Genomic DNA, 6,328 nt, shown 5'->3' with positions numbered 1-6,328 from the left:
CAGGTGGTGCCAGGGAGTGTATCAGTATTTACAGGAGGGTCCTGGGGAGTGTGTCAGTATTTACAGGGGGTCCCGGGGAACGTGTCAGTATTTACGGCGGTCCCGGAGAGTGTCGGTATTTACAGGGGGTCCCGGGGAGTGGGTCGGTATTTACTTGGAGTCCCCAGGGAGTGTGTCAATTTGCTCCACCCCATTGGTCAATCAAGGATGCTTGCAATCTGTGTTTCTGATCATTTTCAACAGTAAACACAGTTTAGGGGAACAGGACCCTGTAGGATCCCATTGGTAACAGGATAACAACAACCCCTCTACCCAGCACCCAATGACCCATTCCTTGTGAAACTCCGGTAGAGACACTGAACCATAGGTAAACCAATGTACCACTGGGAGTAACTTTAAGTCAAGGCTCTTTATTGAAAAGTCTTGGACTAATTAGTTCCTCGGGACACCCCAATGGGAATCAGGAGGCCATTCCACCCCTCCAGACTATCCTGCCCACTTTCCCACAACTCTCTCCAAATCCTCTGACCTCTCCAGATTTTGATTCCGGCCCTGAATGTAAAGTCAAGTCAGGGTCGAGTTTACTGTCATCTGCACAAGTCCATGTGTGCACAGGTGCAATGAAAAACTTACTTGCAGCAGCATCACAGGCACAGAGCATCAGATAAGCAGCATTCACAAGAAAAACAGATAAACACAATTTTTACAAGAAAGAACAGAATTAGAACAGAAGTCCATTTTAGCGCCAAGTGGTCCCAGTGTTGCTGTACTGAGGCAGTGATCAGGGTTGTGCGGTTGGTTCAAGAACTGAATGGTTGAAGGGAAGTAGCTGTTCCTGAACCTGGTGGTGTGGGGACTTCAGGCTTAAGGTCAATTGTGGAGAGAATTCTGAAGATTCAGCAGCCTCCGGGTGCAGACATTTCTTCTCATCTCAGTCCTGGATGAGCCCTTAACCTGAAACTTTGTCCCGGTTTCAAACTCTTCAAGTACTCTTCAAGAACTACTCTTCAAGTAGTTACAGCTATACAGGGGAGTTTCCAGCAGACAATTTACACATCGTGGCAATGGCTTCTCTTTTTTTTCGTAAAATAGGAATGTAATGTTACTTTAGGGGTGAAAGTCTGCCTGGGACACGTTGGTGAGTTCCAGGCCTTCCTTGCAGTAGCGCTGTGGGAAGGTAGTCCCGTCAACTGTGCTGCACTCCACGGGAGAGTCAGCCCAGATCTGGATGATCGTCGGGTCACTGGATGAAGCCACAACCTTCACATTGGAAGGATCCAAGAAAGGTTGTAGAGTTACACAGAAACAGGCCCTTTGACCCACTGAGTCCGTGCCGACCATCAATCAATCACCCATTTACACACATCCTGTCTTATTCTCCCCTCATTCCCATCAGTTCTCCCCACCCCCGGATTCTACCCCTCACCCACACACTAAGGGGGCATTTAACCCATCGACCCCGCACGTCATTGGGGGCTAGGAGGAAACTGGAGGAAACCCATGCGGTCACAGGGAGAGCGGGCAAACTCCACAGGTGTGTGCGCGCGCGCGCACACACACACACACACACACACACACACACACCCTTCATAAACCTCCAGTCAGGCTGCATCTGGAGCACTGCATTCAGTTCTGGTCGCCCCATGACAGGAAGGATGTGGAGGCTTTGGAGAAGGTGCAGAAGAGGTTCACCAGGATGCTGCCTGGATTAGAGGGCATGAGCTATAAGGAGAGATTGGACAAACTTGGGTTGTTTTCTCTGAAGCGTCAGAGGCTGAGGGGAGACCTGATAGAGGTTTATAAAATAATAAGAGGCATCGATAGACAGTCAGTATCTTTTCCTCAGGGTCGAAATGTCTAATACTAGAGGGCATGCGTTTAAGGTGAGAGGGGGGGGAGTTCAAAGATGTGCGGGGCAAGTATTTTTTTTACACAGAGAGTGGTGGGTGCCTGGAGTGTGCTGCCAGGGGCGGGGGTGGAGGCAGATACGATAGAGGCGTTCAAGAGGCTCTTAGACAGACACATGAATGTGCAGAGACTGGAGGGAGATGGACATTGTGCAGGCAGAAGGGATTGGTTTAGTTAGGCGTTTAATTACTAGTTTAATTAGCTCAGCACAACATCGTGGGCCGAAGGGCCTGTTCCTGTGCTGTGCTGTTCTATGTTGTATGAAATCCCTCATCACTGCAAACTGAGGCCAAAACAGCATTAGTGCAGCGGGCAGAGCCGCTGCCTCACAGCCCCAGAGACCCGGGTTCAATCCCGACCTCCGGCAATGTGTGTGTGTGGAGTTTGCACATCTTCCATTTCCCCGGGCGCTCTGGTCCCCTCCCACATCTCAATGACATGCGGGGTCGGTGGGTTAATCGCCCGCTGTGCATTGCCTCCCCCCCCCCCCCAAGTGTGTGGGTGTGGGGTAGATTCTGGGCTGGGGGGGGTGCGGGAGTTGATGGGAATGTGGGAAGATGGGAAGGGAAAATGCAAACTGTCCGTTTCCCTCTGTGGAAAATGTGGTCGATATGTTAAATGGGTGGTCGATGGTCGCCACAGACTCAATGATAATCCCAAACATTAGGTGCAGCCACTCCCTGCTTGGGCGATGTAAATATTCGCTCGCTTGTTATCAAGCGCTCCCAGTGATCACCAACCTGCAGAAGAGGGGAAGCGACTCCTCAAAACGCAAAAGAGAAACTGCGGATGCTGGAAATCTGAGGCAAAGACAGAAGATCTTAGAACGAGTATCACACAGAGCTTGGAGGAACTCAGCGGGTCGGGCAGCATCTGTGGAGGGAGGTGGACAGTCGACATCTCGGGTCAGAACCCTTCACCAGGACTGGAAAGGTAGAGGGGAGGTAGCCGGTATAAATAGGTGGGGGGTGGGGGTGGAGCAAGAGCTGGCAGGTGATGGGTGGATCCGGTGGGGGAAGCCACACAGCACAAGATGGTGGCGGAGACCAGTGGAGCAAAATCTCTTCCAACATCTGCAATCTCTTGTGTCTCCATCTTAGAAAGATGCAACGGTTCATAGAGTCAGGCAGCACGGAAACAGGCCCTTCGGCCCAACTGGTCCATGCCGACCACTGTGCCCACCTAAGCTGGTCCCATTTGCCCGTGTTTGGCCCACGTCCACCACCTGCCAGATCTTGCTCTCCCCTTCCCTTCCCCTCCCCTCTTTATACCAGCTCCCTTCCCTCCATCTCTCAGTCCAGATGGAGGGTCTCGGCCTGAAATGTCGACTGTCCATCTCCCTCCACAGATGCTGCCTGATTTCACATCACATCATATGTCAACGATAATGAACCTGATTCTGACCCGCTGAGTTCCTTCAGTATTTTGTGTGTTGCTCCAGATTCCAGCATCTGCGGTCTCTTCTGTCTCCCTCTGAACCTCTCCCATCCCTGTACCTGTCCAGACGTCTTTGGAACATTGTAATTGACCCTCCTCTACCAGTTCCTCTGGCAGCTCGTTCCACATACCCACCACCCCGTGTGAAAAATTCACCTCTCCGGTCCCTTTTAAATCTCTCCCCTCTCACCTTAAACCTATGCCCTCTAGTTTGAAACTCCCCTACCCTGGGGTAAAACACTGTGAACAGCCACCTTTATCTGTGTCCCTCATGATTTTGTAAACCTCTAGAAGGTCACCCCTCAGCCTCCTACACTCCAGGGAAAACGTCCCAGCCTATCCAAGTCCCAGAATATCCTCGTGAATCTTTCCTGCGCCCTTTCCAGCTTAATCACATCCTTCCTATAGCTGGGCGACCAGAACCGCACACAATATTCCAGGGGCGGTTTCCTACAGCTGTAACATGACAACCCAACTCCTGTACTCAATGCCCCATCCGTTGAAGGCAAGCGTGCCGTAGGCCTTCTTCACCACCCTGTTACCTGTGTCTCCACATCCAGAGCACCGTGTACATGTACCGCCCGTTCTCTGTAGGTCAGGCAGTGTCTCCAGAGACAAAAGTAATATCTCAGCCTACTGTCTTGGGAGAAAGGGAAGGGGGTGTTGGAGAGGTTGTTCTGTGTTAACATAGAACACTACAGCACAGTACAGGCCCTTCAGCCCACAATGTTGTGCCAACATTTTATCCTGCTCTAAGATCTATCTAACCCTTCCCTCCCACATAGCCCCCTATTTTTCTATCATTCATGTGTCTATCTAAGAGTCTCTTAAATATCCCTAATGTATCTGCCCCCACAACCTCTGCAGGCAGTGCGTTCCACACACCCACCACTCTCTGTGTAAAAAACTTACCCCTGACATCCCCCTTATATCTTCCTCCAATCACCTTAAAATTATGTCCCCTCGTGTTAGCCATGGTCGCCCTGGGAAAAAGTCTCTGACTGTCCACTCGATCTATGCCTCTTATCATCCTGTACACCTCTATCAAGTCACCTCTCATCCTCCTCCTCTCCAAAGATAAAAGCCCTAGCTCACTCAACCTATCCTCATAAGACATGCTCTCCATTCCAGGCAGCATCCTGATAAATCTCCTCTACACCCTATCTAAAGCTTCGATATCCTTCCTATACCTGCCATACCTTTATTTGCTGCTGTTAATAAGCCAATCAGCAGGTAACAATTTGCAAATGCGCCTCGTTTAGACTCTTGCAAGGTGAAACTCACAAGCTCAGGCACAGAGACCAATATTCTTGCGGGCAGGTTTGCTGGAACTGTCGGGGAGGGTTAGGAGGGATTGAATGACAGAGGGGCTAACAGAGTGACAAAAGATGTGTCTATGGTGCAAGAGAAATGAAATTATCAATAGGGAATAATTCAAGGGAACCCAGTTCTGAAACCGGGGCTGGTTATCTGAAATTGGTGTTGAGGCTGGAGGGCTGTAATGTGCCCAGTCAGGAGGTGAGGTGCTGTTCCTTGAGATTGCAGGGAGCCACAGATGGGTTGGTCGTGGTGGGGATAGAACAGAGAATCAAGGAAGATTAGGGGCGGGGAGGCTCTCTGTAGTCACCTGATCCTTGTTTGGTTTCTGGAGCAGGATTTGATCCCACGATATCCCCCAAGTCAGAAGTGGTTGGTGCACACTGGCACGTTGGATGGAGATACAAGAAATTCTGCAGATGCTGGAATCTGGAGCAACATACAAAAAGCGCTGGGGGAACTCAGCAGGTCAGGCAGCATCCCTGGAGGGAAATAACACTGGATGTCCCGGTGGGAGGCTCCGGTGGAATCAAGGGATCTACCTCGGGATGAGTTGGGCATCAACTGAAACAGGAAACTCACTAGGTCAATGCTGGGAGTGATTCGGGCAGCAATCAAACATCTCGGGATGGGGAGGAAGAGGCTGAAGATAAGTTTATGTAAACAGAGACAAGTTAGAGCCAACCTTTGCCCTGTATCCAAGGAGAAGCTCATTTATCTCTCTCTCTGGGTGAGAGTTGACACGGCCCAACCCTGTGCCACACCAGAGTAAACACCACAGGGTAAAGGCACATCCGAGACACTTCTATACGATCTGTTCCTTACAATAGCAGAACAATGGTCTTTGATGCTCCTATTTCACCCCAACTCATCCAAACCCCCTCCCTCATCTACAACCCTGCTGCCCCGTCCATCTCACAGGTCCTGCCCCTCCATCAGCCTCGGGATCACTACCCATCTCGGCCCGAAGTGTCAACTGTCCATTTCCCTCCACAGATGTTGCCCGACCCACTGGGTTCATCCGGCAGTTTGGTTTCTCCACCAAAACCCACTGAAGCAGCACCATCATTGTTGAATTATGGCAGTTGAATTGCTTCGCTCCTCCGTCTCTGTAACCCCCTCCCTCCCCTACACCCCTCCCTGTCTCCGTAACCCCCTCCCTCCCCTACACCCCTCCCTGTCTCCGTAACCCCCTCCGGCCCCTACACCCCTCCCTGTCTCCGTAACCCCCTCCCTCCCCTACACCCCTCCCTGTCTCCGTAACCCCCTCCCTCCCCTACACCCCTCCGTCTCTGTAACCCCCTCCGGCCCCTACACCCCTCCCTGTCTCCGTAACCCCCTCCCTCCCCTACACCCCTCCCTGTCTCCGTAACCCCCTCCCTCCCCTACACCCCTCCCTGTCTCCGTAACCCCCTCCCTCCCCTACACCCCTCCCTGTCTCCGTAACCCCCTCCCTCCCCTACACCCCTCCCTGTCTCCGTAACCCCCTCCCTCCCCTACACCCCTCCCTGTCTCCGTAACCCCCTCCCTCCCCTACACCCCTCCCTGTCTCCGTAACCCCCTCCCTCCCCTACACCCCTCCGTCTCCGTAACCCCCTCCGGCGCCCACACCCCTCCCTGTCTCTGTAACCCCCTCCCTCCCATACACCCCTCCCTGTCCCCGTAA

The sequence above is a fragment of the Pristis pectinata genome, chromosome 37 (assembly GCF_009764475.1).
Source record: "Pristis pectinata isolate sPriPec2 chromosome 37, sPriPec2.1.pri, whole genome shotgun sequence".
Classification (NCBI taxonomy): domain Eukaryota; kingdom Metazoa; phylum Chordata; class Chondrichthyes; order Rhinopristiformes; family Pristidae; genus Pristis; species Pristis pectinata.
Note: the sequence above shows the minus strand (reverse complement) of the source record.